Source organism: Argiope bruennichi, chromosome 1 (assembly GCF_947563725.1).
Source record: "Argiope bruennichi chromosome 1, qqArgBrue1.1, whole genome shotgun sequence".
In the NCBI taxonomy this organism is placed as follows: domain Eukaryota; kingdom Metazoa; phylum Arthropoda; class Arachnida; order Araneae; family Araneidae; genus Argiope; species Argiope bruennichi.
This window is the reverse complement of record NC_079151.1, coordinates 11108581-11123670: the sequence shown is the minus strand read 5'-3', so window position 1 is coordinate 11123670 and position 15090 is coordinate 11108581. Positions and strand designations below refer to the sequence as shown.

The window sequence follows — 15090 nt, the reverse complement described above, 5'->3', positions numbered from 1 at the left end:
TATAGTTCTATAAAACTACTTGAAATTCTAAAAAAATTTTAGTATTCGAGGGTTCTTAGTTGAATCAATGTTGCATATTTCCATAATAGACAATATCGTTTTAATAGAAAACAGAAAAAATGAATGAATAAAAGTATTAAAAGCAAAAATGAAAACTTTAAATTATTTGAAACAATTGAGGTTACGTAACATGAAGAAAAGAACGAATCGATTATTTGATTAGATTAAGTTTATGGCATAAAAATCATTTTTGGAATGGAATTTTAATTTTAAATATTCCATGAATTCTCAACTAAATCAGTGACCTATTTCCATAATAGAAGGTATCGTTTGAATAGAAAACAGAAGAACAAACTTATAAAATATTAAAAGCAAAAATGAAAACTTGAAATTACGTCAAGCAGTTGAGGTAATATAACATGAAGAAAAGAACAAATCGATTGTTTGATTAAATCGAGTTTCATGGTACAAAGGTCATATGTTTACCCATGTTGTGTCAAGCATATCATAAAAATAAAAAGGTAATTAGTAAAATTTAAAACGCCATTTAGGTGAAACATGGCAGCTTCATAGAAAACAAACTCGAGTTTTAGAAGATAGGTTAAATGGAGAAAATATGTAAAATACTATTCACGAAATTTCACAAGGGACAAAACAAACAATCAGTGGTTTAAAAAAGTTAGATATGTTGAATTGCTCTTCCCACAAAGATACTGATTTTTAAAAATGATGGAGCGCTTTTCCTCATTTCTATTTATTTTATTTCTGTATATTTCTGCAAGTTTTGGTTTTAGCTTCGTAATAAAGTAAAGAGAATCGAGTACTCCATCCCAATGACAAAAAATTCGATACGTATCAGTCATTTGGGTAACTTCAAATTTCTTTCATTTTCATGATTGTGTTTTTGAATTTTCATGTTCACATACACACGGACGAACAAGCAGCCCACTACATCGACGGATTTAACTTAAAAATCGATGAAGATCCATATCTTTGATTTAACTGTCATATAGTGAAATTCAATTTTTAAGTCGTTCTTTATTTGGAATTATTTCGTTCATATATTGGCGGATTTACATATCAACAGACATTCGTACTTTTTATGATTTCGGGCCAACTTTTTAATATTTTAGATCTATTATTTGAATGATAAAAAGATATGCAAAACTGCCCCTAAAAGATTAGATGCTTTTTTTATCTTTTCATATATAAAGATTAGAAGAAAGTTTTGAATTGTCAAAAATTTCGTACTCGAGATTTTGACGAATCTTCACATTTCAGAACGCATTGAGAACTAAAAACACTTTTTTTGCCATCATGTATCTCTATGTGAGACAAAGCTAACGCAAAAATGCTTTGAGCTAGACAGTTGACATTTGGTATATGGTCTTTCTACCATATAAGTGGATTTCCATCGAATTTTGAACAAAATCTATTCAGATGGCTGGATATCCGATTATTCGAATATAAGTTAGCACGATAATTACAAAATGAAGAGAGTTACATCGATACTATTCGATACACAGATTTAATATCTATAATAGTATAGTCACTGACATTATCAAATTGTGAGCCAACTCCAATAAGGGGTTGAGCACCTGTCGGTCTATAACTTCAGAAGCATGTAAATTGATATCTCAGTAAAGCAATGAAAATATCAAATTTGGGACGTGTATTTATGATTTTAATTGTATTTCTGTGTCAAATTTTGGTTTTATTCTGTAGGGAAAAACATGTCTAAAACACAAATTCTATTCCTTTTGAGGATATCATGTTCACAAGTAATCGGATATGAACTTTTTTGGACTGAGTGAAATCAAAACATGGTGATTCATTAACATCTCCCATCAAATTTTTCAATGATTTCTACTCTTTCTCTTTGCATGTGAGAGAGCGCAACAGAACAATCGATGACGACAGAGCACAAGACATTCAGCAGAGCTGAGGAAAAAAAGACTTACTTTTTTAATTCGTGATCCTTGCAAGACTCATTGACTCACATTGGGTTTCAAACAAAAACAAAGAGGAAGACGAGGAGCTTTCGTGATCCTCCTGATTGAGTGTATCAGTTCGGAAGGAGTAATTGGAGGTTCCGTGGCGGCGCGTCCAGGGTTGTGTTTATCAGAGTGTTGAGAGACGGACAGGGCCAGGAAAGTTCAAAGTTTATATTAAGCAAATCGTCGCGCTGATTGTCATCAGTTTTAGAGATTTCGTCGAATTCGAGTCATTGCGCAAGTGGATTTGTGTATAAGCTGTGAGAATCGCCGATGTGACCACTGACATGCGTTTATTTATTAATTTTTTGATGACTGTTCCTACGTGGCGCACGGAAATTCGTCACTGTTACATAATAAGTTTCGGAGAGATTAAAAAAATTGATAATACTAGAATCGTTTTAGTGTGTCAAATCTACTCTTTCCGAGAAAATAAATGTCGCAAGCTTGTTTATTGAATTATTATATTAAAATGCAATTTCTGTGAGAAGATTAAGCAATAAAAATTTCATTATATTTAACAGAAAACTGTCTTAAAAAGAGTTGATGATCCACTAAGAAATATGAACGAAAAAAAAATTCCGTATTCAAAAGTGCTTTAAAATTCTGCGGTTAAAGCTCTATCGATGCAAGGAATTTATTTTATTGAGTGCAATTATAGGAATTAATTAATTGAATAATAATTTCGAATTCGTGACTTGAATTTGTATTAAATTCATTCTGAATCGAACCGAATTTTTATAAGAGAAAGTGCATTTGTTTTACTTTTTCTGATTGAAAGGAACCGAAAAAACATCTCCAAGCGTGCCGCACTGTTGTTATGCATCTGAGTATGAAGAATGCCATACTATATCAAGCATGCCAATATTCTAAAACTCTAGATCATGAAGTTATTTCATTAAATTCACATTTAATCAAACGAGTGTACTGGAATTCTTGAACTGAGAGCAACCTATTTTAATAAATTGAAACTATCTGCAATTTATTTGAGCGAAAGAAATTCGAGAAATTTCTAAGGATATTTGTTAGAAATTAATAAGCAAATGTCATATTTTTTCCTGTTTGACTCTGAAAAGCTGTGAACTTCTAAATGTTAATGTTACTTAAATGTATAATAAACTTTCTAAGGTGAAAAGTATTGAATCAGTTAGCAATAACTACAAATCCCTTGCACGTACTGAATCTGTTGCTGGTTGGCCGTTTGGGAGAAAAAGCCCCACGGAGAGTAGGGAGGGGGGAATCCTGATAATGCGAAAATGACATTGTTCAGCCAAAGAAAAAGCTCTTTTGTCAATTGAATTTTAATTTAAGGAAGTCATATATTTACTGACACCAGTTTAAAGACGTGTCACCTTTTCACAATTACCTTAAAAAATGATTTTCAATTTTATTTAGGGTGAATTTCTTTGGAAGAATTCGCCATTGAACGATCACGGATTCGAGACACAATTCTACAAATATACGCGAATCCAGCGCACATTCAATTCATTAAGATGAAATATATTCCTACTTTTTCCAAGGTAAAATTCGACGACGGTAATACCGGTTCAGGTCTCATGCTCATCGTTTGACTATGGTTGAAAAGTACGAACATACCAAACGCTCAGCGCCAATTTAGTTACGGTACCTAGTGTGTGTTTTGAAATAAGTAAAAAGGACATTATAATCTAACGCAAGATAAAGCGAAGTTAATTATTAGATGATGCGTTTGTCACTTGGCTGCCATTTTGACATGAACTTGACCCCAGTGAAATGAAAGGTTTGCCAAAGAAACAAATGAATTGAAACTAATATTGGGAGAAAAAAAATTAGAATGCTGAACACAATCAAAGTTTTACTTCTTTGTTCTATAAAGCAGAAAGATTAATATATATATATATATTATAAAAATATCGATTATTTTTAAGATCAATATCGATAACTTTCGAAAAGATTTTACAAATATTATTTGATATCTAGGAATAATATTAAATAATAACTGCAAAACCCTTCTGTAGTTTCAGTCGTAATATTTACACAAATAAATTTTAACTTCATGACAAAAAAAAAATAATCGGTTACGTTTCCAACTCTCTATCCCAAAAGATCCATCTTCGCGTGTTTATAAATTATTGAATTTGAGTTTGCAACTGCTCCGAACTTTTGTATCACCCTGTATGACAATTACGTTTAAATGCATTAAGATCATTTTAAGGCGTTTTTCAACTCAAAGCAGAGATACAGCTCTTAGTTTTTATCAACCAAACAATTTGAGCTGACAATCTCTGTAAAGGTTTGCAAAATTCAAAGTTTTTATTTCAACAATATTTAGTTTGAAAAAAAAAATGAAAAATGGAATAAAATGAAAAAAAATTAATGATAATTTATTATTAGATATTTGAATAAATATTTTAAAATTCGATAAAAGAAGAAGAAAGAAATTCAGATTAAAGCATTTAAAAGCAGCCACCTGTTGTCTTAGTTTGATTTTTATAATTATTAAACTATCCTTAAATATCTGCTTTAATTATCATTCATATTCTGTAGAAGTTGTTGAGATCACTTACTTAAAGGAAATAGGTAAAAAAAAAGTTCTAATTTGCATGCAAAGAGATTAGCATCTTTAACTCAAATGGTTCGTTTCTCCTTTGAAATGGAATCCTTCTTTGTATTCTGAAATTTAATTGTCTCAATCTGTCAGTAAAAGAAGAACTGTTATTTATCAGCAAAAAAGATAAATTTACTTTTGGAAATTTCCTCCTCCGTTGAAAAGTAAAAGGATAAAATCTTCTTTTTGATTTATACTAAAAGAAACTAATCATTAGAATTGGGAACATTTGTACCTTCAAAAAATTTGATTTTTCAATTTTAGCCTAATAAAATAGGATGCATTTCGCCAATTACAGAAATGTATGTTTTGTATAGCTTTGGAAAATCGAAAGTTTAGAAATTATACTGTAACAATGAATCTGAGATCATAGGATAGAAAGATAGAATTTTCTTATTCTTGAAATATATATATATATTAATTTCAGCACGCATAACAAGCCCTTTATTCATTACAATCGTATTAAGTATCATACAAAATTATTCACTAACATTAATTAACACTTCTGTTAAACATAATTTTATTTTTTTCTGCGCTATAGTATTAAACTGTGGAGGCAAATTTATTATTCAAAATATGATGTAGTGTTTAGACTTTCAAGTTACACGAGATTTATTATTTCTTTAATTTTTATTATTAGCATATTTAAATAAAAATAATTTAATTGCAATAATTAAAATTATACTCATTATGTTGATTATAACTTATACTCATTTATAATTTTTTTTACTCGTTACACTTATTACTCTCATTAAAATTAAACTTATACTCATTTATTATCATCGGAAAAATTTCTGTCATTTTTTTGAGAGTACCGATTTGTGGCTATGAACTTGAAAATGATCGCATCACAGCACTTATACGATTTGCAGTTAAAAATAATGCTTTAAGAAACAAATATTTTTCTATGCTTTTAAAATTGAAATAAATCATTCGTTATATAAATCTTACATTTTAATCAAAATAACTTACATTTTTAAAAGGTTCATTATATTATAAGCTAAATAAATAAACATGTGGATATTATCTTAGCACAAGCTTCATTTTTTGAATAAATTTTTTTTGTTGGTGCGAGTTGTAAAAGAATGTTATTATTGAAATTTTACTTAATGTAATATTTGTATTTAGTTATGAAGCAACAAAAGGGTATTTCAGGATGGATCTCATGATGCTGAACTATGATAACAGATGGGGGTGACACCCATAGATCTGAGATATAAATAGAGTTGACCATTTCAAGTTTATGGAGATACCTGAGCAGGTACCCTACCCTTTTCTAAAAATAGCGGGAGGATGCTAGAAGCAGAGGATTCGGTGTGCATCAGACTCGCTGATGCGGTGCTTCCTTGGCAGAATAAAATTTCACGCTTTCGACCCTGAAGTCGATTCATACTATACCAATCTTGGGGATGTAAAATATAAATATTAAATAAATAAATATAAACTGGAAAACAAATATTCCATACAATTTTAAAATCTAATATATACAATTAAAATATTAAACAGTTTGTTGAAAATGTATGTTTCGGACCAAATTATCTGCATTTTAAAAAAATATATATAAATACAAAATTATCTCGGTGTTATGTTCTTACAACATTATTTATTTGTTCCCTCAGATTAAGTTTGAATAATAATGAATACAAGTAATTTCCCACGATTTTCATCTTTCATTGTTCCTCTATTTTTTTACAGTTTTAGACTGAAAACCGTTAAAGAGGGTTGTGTGGTTTCTCTCCATTTAAGAATGAACGACTTATAACAATTAAATAACAATGTTTAAGATGCAATGCATCAAGAGCAAGAGATTGAATAAAATTTAATTTTTATTGAACAATGCATCATGCGCTGTATCGAATCTCCACAGTGGTCAAAAATGGGTTATGGTTGTTTGAAAAATATCATCTGAATTTTTTGGTTGTGGCCATTACTTAAATGTGGCAGAAGAAGATTACGCCGGCGATTTAAGAATGAAGGCCACAATGCAATAAAAAAAATCACGCGCTGAGTAAAGACGTTCCTTCTGTCCTTCGTTAAAAAATAAGAAGCTTCTTGTAATTGGCTTCAACAAATCATTTATCTGCCAAATCGCGGTGCATTGTTAATATTTCTGAATCAAAAGGTCTCTATCAGGAAAACGAAGGAATGTACGCTATTGAGATACGTTTCAAAGGGATTATTTGCAAATTAAAGTACAACTTCTGTTTTTTAACTTCTAAAGAATGTTGATTATTTCTGTCTCTCTCTCTCGTCGAATATGGATAAAATAAAAAGTCGCAAAGAAAGTTTTTAGCATGAAAACATATTTCTGCTTTCCATGCTGAGGAATATTTTTGTTAATTTTGTTTAAAAATGCTTTACAAAAAAAAAATCAATTTGTATGTAACTTTACACGAATTATTATTTTTTTGAAATTGAAATAAAGGCTGGAATTTTAAGAGGAAAAGCACCGTCTAATTTTAGATTGTAAATCCAATAACCAAAAATAGAATATACATTGCAAGGTTGCTTAATCTTATTCACTTATATATTTTGATGCTTTCAAAACATTCTCCATTGGTTGAGAATTGTTGGTTACGTCCGTTGTAAAAATAGTTTAATCTAATTTATTTAAGGCATTCTTCGTTTTTATAAGCATACCAATTTTTTTTATCGAAGAGTTTTAGTATTTTGCAAAATTCAAAAGTTTAATCATCTGTATTACAAAATAAAGTCGCAAATTTAGAAGTTCTATAGTTAGTAACAAAAGAGCATTTGCGTAAAAATATTTCATAATCAAATACTAATCATTAATGCTAATTAATATCATCATTCATTATTAAAACATAATTTAAACAGGAATGCTATGTATTTTTTTATCCTTTAATAAGGAATGACGATATTAAGGTTAACTTGTATTTTAGTGAAATAAATTCATTATTGTAATAAACCTATATAAAAATTGTATCGAGCTTCTATATGATAAATTACATGGTTATTCGAGCCCATTTAATTCTAAAATTTTACGAACTCTTATGAGCCCGGTGGTCTAGTAAAAAAGTCACGGTTGCAGGAGTGAAGGGTTCCAAGCTCGATGCCGTATTCCGTAATAGCGCGCAATGCAAACAGGTGTGGCGCTCTTTTAATCCTTCGGGGCCAAATGTCCTCCCTTTGGTGTGGTGAGGAAGTTTAGATTGAGGTTACTTGCACAGATGTCAACCTTGTTATCTGACCACAATTCAGAATGATGAAGTCTGTCAATAAATTGTCCTAATATTACTTTGAAAACGGGGCGTTAATGTAAGTAATCCAGTTTACAAATCATTAATACTTTACTTTTAGTATCGAAATATCGATGTGCTCAGGCCTGTAAAAGAGATGTTTGTAGCGTCTCGCAAAAGATTTTTGGTTTCTGTCCTGTCGCATTTTCAACTACAGTCAGTGGCATCTCAAATAAACAATTCAAAAAAAGGAATTCAATTACTTCAGCTAGATAATCTTGAGTATAAATGCATTTAAAAATACTATTAAATATGTTTAATGCCATACATTTTATGTAAAAAGTTTTGATTATATAGATTCTTTAAAAAGTTGTGAACAGAATTTATCTTTAGACAGTAGCATTTAATACTCCAACAAACATGTGTTTATTATTTAAATTAATTTGTTTCACGCAAATCCTTCAAGGTCCTTGATTGTGAATAGACACTGTTTAATCATTCACCCATTAAACGGGACACAAGACTTTCTTTATAAGGTAAACATAAGTTGTCATTGTGTGTGGGATTGTTTAGAAAACAGCGACTCACATGCATGATTCAGAACACCAACTACTTAGAATTCGGACATATCATTTTTTTTTTTTAATTAGGAAATGAAGGCCAGTTTTGATAACCACCGGGAGAAGTACCCCAAAACTTTGTCACATATTCTTTAATAAAGGGTGTTATCCTCAACCACAACCATAAAATTGTTGAATTTGGGTAAGACAAAGAACATCTTTCATGCATATGGGGTACAGTCGCTAAGAAATATTAACATTTGGCGTGAAATGACCATTTTTACAGAATTCTATCCTGTCATCCTTGGCGAATTTTTTGGCAATGAATCCCTGAGATGCGGTTAATAAAATACGGCCTGTTGCATGCTAAATCCGTGGGGGCCAAACGCCCTCCCGATAGCAGGGCGCGGAACCTTAGAGACGGTGGCACCAGCCCAGACATCAACCTTGCCATATGGCCCCGCCTCAAAATGACGACGTCCGTCCCAAAAATTGCCCTTGTGTTGCTTTAAAACAAGACGTTAATATTACCAAATTTACCACAATTAATTTTAAGTAAAATAAAAGATTCTGGAATTACGAATTCTCTAAATTAAATTTTATTTCAATCCTATATTTAAATAAATAGTGAATCTTATTTAAGAGCAATTTATTGAAATCAATTATTATAAAATAATATTTAAGAATTTCTTTTTGCTTGAGCACTCCGATGACCGATTTGCAATGTTTCCATTATGTTATCTTACAATTTGTTGAGGGATCTTAAAGGGGCTGCCATCAGGATTTTTCTTTATTTATATTTGCATTATTATTCCTCCAAGAATTTCATCATGAATCTGTGAATCATCTTAAATAAAAAAAAATATAGAAGTCAGCATATGGATAAAATTTCCCTCTCTAATGCTTTTTTTTATTTTTATCTAAATCATCAGATCATATTTGCTTGCTCGCCCTTGAGTGCCTTTACCACTTCCAGATATTTTTTTTGTTGTGACTTGAGTAAAATGCAAATGAATGCATTATACGGCATTAATCATTTTTTTTTTCGAATGTGATTTTTCTACTTCATTTCATTATGCTAATAGAAGTGTCATCAATGTATTTTTAAATTTCGTAAATTTTTTAATCTTAGTTTTGGGGAAAATAGAATTTGGTCCATTGTTTTTTGACTTTTTGGGAACTTCAATTTTTTTTTGTTGTTTATTATAATTTTATTTTTATTTAATTTTACTAAATGGTTTTATTTTTTTAAATGAAATCAAAGCTTATTTATCTGATATTAAATTTAATTTCATCAACAAACAGTGCCAATGAATTAAGTTTTTTAAAAAACGAATGCATTTTTAAACATATGAGACAGGAATGCAGATAAGATTGTAAAGATTTTAAAAAATTCTACAATATACATCCTTAATATAAGGAACTTTTTCTTATTTGTCTGAATGCAATAAAGTTCCACGTGCTGTTCTTAATAAATTTAACCAAATGAATTCGTAATGAAAACAATCACAATAACGGTACAATATGCCAGGTTTTAAGGTAAAAAAAAAAATCGACACATTAGCGATGAAAGTATCTCCTACTTATATCATGGTTTTCTAACGATTATAATAAAGATTGTCTTGTGCTGCGACAATGGGATGCAGAGTGCAAACTGGAACAAAGCTCCATTTAATAGATTTTTGGATTTGGAAAAAGTACGTGAAGTTATATGTGCAGTACTAAACGAACTCTAAATTCATCGAATTGTGATTATATTACATTAACCCTTAATAGTAGAGATGAAAATTTAGAACTTAACTGAGAAGTTGCGGTCTACGAGACCGCATTTTCTTTACATTCAAATTAAATTTTCTGATGAAAGTATTAGTATGAAAATCAGCCAATATATTCTGCAGATATTTCACTTGATATATAAATATGTTTTAGAAATTTTTCAAATTATATTAGCATTGAAAAAGCCAACTGCGCTTGAACATACAATTTCTTCTCAAATTGCATATTACAACAAATAATATTCTTGAAAACACATATGACTTTTTACTTTTTAAACCCTATTTATTTTTTTAGTATACAAAGATATATAGAAAATAATATTATGGGAAATTTAACAATTATATGAAAAATAAAAAATAAGAAAACGGCAATGGGTAAAAATGACCCCTTTTTTTTATTGGCATCATTTCTACACAGAGATCTGTGAATATTCGTAGATCGATTTTCGAGGGCATTTTAAACATACAAGTTAAGTACTAATATAAAAAGCAGCCTATAAATTTTACAGATATTTTTCTTAGTATATTAATATATTTTAGAAGTTTTTCAAAATGCATTATCACTAGAAAAATTATTTATATTTGAACATATACATCAGAATCAGTCGAATGTGAACATTCATCGAAAAATTTTTCTGTACAATTATCCTCATCACTAAAAATCATTTTCTGCTTCATTTAAAAGTTTTTGGAACTCTGCTTTATAAGGGGATCAGTAGGTTGAAACATATTTTCAGGACCAAATTTAGAGCTATCTGCTAAGCCTTGTATAATAGTGGAACACTAAAAGGGAGGTACGGTCTCACAGATGTCGCGCAAAGAAATAGCTGAAATATTTCAAACAGCATCATTTGAAACGGTTGAAAAATTTCACGTGTAGTGAAGGTCACGAAACAAGAAGCTACAGGGGTCAATCCATGTGATAGAGCTAAAAATAGAATAGGGGTGATCGAAAGTCCATGTTTAGCGGTATGAGATTACGCATCTCCTCAGTTAAGGGTTAATTAAATGTGAACAATGCAACATTAAATTTTTTTCTTTAGTACTCAGCAAAAACAGCAATGTCTCTAAGCTGGTATTTTTTAGCTTGTTCCCAATTGCGTAAATGCATCTGCTCAAATTGCAAGAAAAGAACAAAAAATTAATTCTGAAACTACGTTTTTGAAAAAGTAAGAAGAAAATTCAGGTCCTAGAAGATATATTTGAAAGGATTATTCAGTAATCCTAAACAAAATGGAAATATCGGGGAATCTTTATATATTGAATTGGTGAATTAAAGACGATCAAAGGAGGATAAAAAAAAACTTTCTAGAATTTCAAAAATATAAAGAAATGCTATATATACGATTTTGTGCTTTTATATGATGAATAATTTTCAAGACTAGCAAAGATTTTCATTTGAAAATTCGTGAAACTAGATTATAGATAAAATACTTTTTATAAATGTATAATTAAAAAAAATAATTTTCAATGCTTTTTTTTAAAATTATCCGTCTGTTATTTACATTATCAACAGACTTTTCGTTGAGATTTAAAGAAATTACAAGGATGATGTTAAAACCTATTAATAATGGCACTTTTAAAACATGGATATTTAAAACACCAAAAGTGGTCTCCGGAAACATTTCTCACATACTCTCAAGTAAAAGTGTTATTCCAGAGAACGCCCTGCACGGCTCTGGTGTACAATACTAACGAAATATTAACCTTTGGCGTGAATTTAGCATTTTTACAAAATCTGTATTGTGACGCTTACGATTACAAACCATAGCATGCAATTAATAGTATCCAAAAATAGAATTTGTGTTTTACACATGTTTTTCCCAACCGACTAAAACTAAAATTTGATACACAGTTACACTTGTAATCACAAAATCACATACCAGATGTGATATATTTAAGTCATTGCGTTTTTGGATTACTGCCTTCACATGTTTCTAAAAGACCGAAGGTTACCCCCTCGTTAGACGTTTAAAATTTGAAACTATATTATAGATATTAAATCCGTGTACAGAATTTTATCCATTTAGCTCTCTTCGTTTTGTAATTATCGTGTTAATTTATATTCGAACTGCCGGATTTATATTCAGCCGGACAAACTGAAATACGACTCAAAATTTGAAAGAAGTCAGCAATTTCTGCTCAAAACTTGATTGAAGACTACAAATTTAATATAAAGACAGTATGCCAAATTTCATCCATCTATCTGAAAGAAGTTTTGTGTTTTCTTCGTCACAGACAGACAGACTCACAGATATAATGCCAAAAATGTGTTTTTCGAATTCAGGGTGATCCGAAACATGGAGATGCGACAAAATATCAAGTTCGAATTTTTTAGTTATTACAATACTCTCTTTCTACTTCGCAAACGAGAAAGTTGGGGGGAAAAACAACGTCAAAAATAAAATCACGTGAATTGGGCAAGTTTCATTAGAACCCAGGGCCATTACGCCGACTCGCTGCCCATAAAGTCATATGTGATGAACAAAAGAAAGATTCTCATCACGCATGATGAACCTTTTCATCGGAAGTTTGAGCAATAATCATTTTCAATGACAGTTAACCACGAAAACACGTTTCTGAAGAACAAAATCTAAGTTAGGAAGGGGGAAAAAAAGCAGTTTCGGGGAATGTAATCGCTCAGGGAATACACGACGGAATTAAAACAATTTTTTTTTTCTTTATTAAAGAGTCGGAACTCTCTTGTGTTCTGCAATATTCAGAAATGAAAATTCTCATTAAATAAAGTGCAGTTGGTAGAAAGGAGTTATTTTTTTTTAATAAATGATCTTTTTTTAACATTAATAATTGATAAAATTCATTGAAATATATTTAAAAATGTTTTTTAAGTAGGTGAAAATATAATCCAAATTTTATTTGCAGGTGGAAGATAACTATTAGGTTTTTAAATATTACTTAGCCAAATTGGCTGTAAGAAAATTAACTGAGACTTATGACTTACATATGACGAACATAAAGTTCTTGATTATTAATTAAATTAAAATATTTCATTACCTAAAACGATTTTGCTGTATGGCAACGAATATATGTTATTTAATACCTGCTTTGATAACTGCTTTAATACCTGCTTACCTAAAATGCTTTTTTTTGACACTTTTTTTTTTTTTTTTTGCAAAACTGCATTTTATTGTTCCATAGATTCAACAATGCTTCGTCTTATTTTAATTGATTTTGCTAAAAAAAAAAAGGAAAAGAAAGCTTATTTATTCACACACGCACATACAAAAAAAGATTTTATTTTTTATTTTTATGTTTTTTTATCAAAAACTTGAGGCTCGAATCAAAACCGAAAAATCATAAAAGGCCAAATGAAAAACTCTTAGCAAATTAAAATTTTAATGACATTCATGAAATATTTTAATTTTTTATGAGCTCTTTCTTTGTAGTTTACTTTCTTTTTCGTATTGTTTTAATTGCCTCCCCTTTTTATTATATTTTTGTTTAAAATATTTGATAAAAAGTTATTTTTAATGAATCATAAGAAGTTTCTTTCTAAAAAACTTTTTTTTTAAATTTTTATTTGCGACGTTTTAATGTTTAACATGTATATTTCACAATTCTATATCAAAATCAGGAGTTGGCTGCAGTGGTATATTTAGATATTTTTATATATTATCTATTTTTAATTCATTATCATTTATTTATATCATGTGAGAACATGATGTTGTTTTCGTTACGGGTTTGAATAATTGAAGGCAACGGATAAATGAAGCTCGAAATCGCGTAGGCAATGAATAAAGCATAAATGGCAATATTCATCTTCATCTGCTTCACTTGCTTTTACCAGTATCGCATTACTATTGAGTATGCTTCTTTGAAAGCAGATGCGTTTTTAAAAGGTTGACCTGCTGTTAGGGACATGGGGTTTCCACCATAGTAATCCCACGGGATTATAGAAGACACCCCCATGGAGTTATCTACTGCGCATGCGCAGATGGTTTTCGTTGTATCTCGTAAACTACATAGAGATAACGACTTTTCATCATAGTAATCCTACGGGGTAAAAGAAGACTCCCCATGGAGTCCCCTACTGCGCAAGCGCAGATAATTTCCGTTATATCTCGTAAACTACATATGTTAGAGACATGGGGTTTTCACTTAGAAGTAGCCCCGGGAATCTTCTAAGCCCTAAAATTTTGAATCCATTGCGCATGCGCAGTACAGTTTTGTTTAATATTGGTCAAATCAATGTCAGATCGATACCATAGAGTTCCTATGGGTTTCGAGATGTCGATGACTTCAACTTCTGGTCAGACCGGAAGTTGTCATATCTCGGCTTCTATGCAACATAGAGATGAGTGCTACCCCTCTAAACACTCGTCTCGATGAGTAGAGTCGAATGAAATTTTTACCGAAACTCGGATCTCGAAATTTACAAATTTGAGTCACATTGCATTTGCTCATATCATTGACAGATCTCGCCAAAATGCACGTAACGATACGAGTTTCACGTTGCTACTCCGAGTGATTCGCGAATTACGGGCTCTCAAAGTTGTAAATATTTGAATTTCCGAACGAGGTTTTCGATCTCGTTTTAGCAAAAACTCTCTTTACGACTGGCATCGATACACTCTACTCGATATCCTCTATCGAACGATACCACATTTACGTCGCTTACTTAATAGGAGCCGAGAAACGGAAATGAGAACGAAAAAAGAGCATGATGTTGTTTTGGTTGGGGGGGGGGTTGAAGCTCGAAATTGTAGGCAATGAATAAATCATAAATGGGGCGTCCCAAACTTTCTCCCGATGAAGCATTGCAAAGAAAAAAAGAAAGGGAACGAAAGGGCAAACAGAGGCCGGAACAAAACCTTCAAAGACAAAACCTTCAATCAACATGAATGTAAAATAGCTTTACAGCGGGAACGAAGAAAGCGTAAACATATTCAGTATGTTGCAGATTCTCAATCGCAACACTCAACTTCAAACACAGAACGTGTCCATTTGGATTCT

The 15090-nt window shown here is 30.7% G+C and overlaps 1 protein-coding gene across 3 annotated transcripts in view; it reads right to left on the bottom strand.

Annotated features, from left to right (window-relative positions):
• The window catches only part of LOC129967021 (lysosomal alpha-mannosidase-like), a 98301-nt gene that overhangs the window by 46556 nt on the left and 36655 nt on the right, over nt 1-15090 (bottom strand). Inside the window, exon 1 of one of the 3 annotated variants that reach the window (XM_056081663.1) lies at nt 1962-2111. The exons of the other annotated variants lie outside the window; for them this stretch is intronic. The gene's annotated coding sequence lies outside the window, so the exon portion shown is untranslated. Of the gene's footprint in view, nt 1-1961; nt 2112-15090 lie in introns of those variants that run through there. 3 annotated transcript variants of the gene reach the window in all.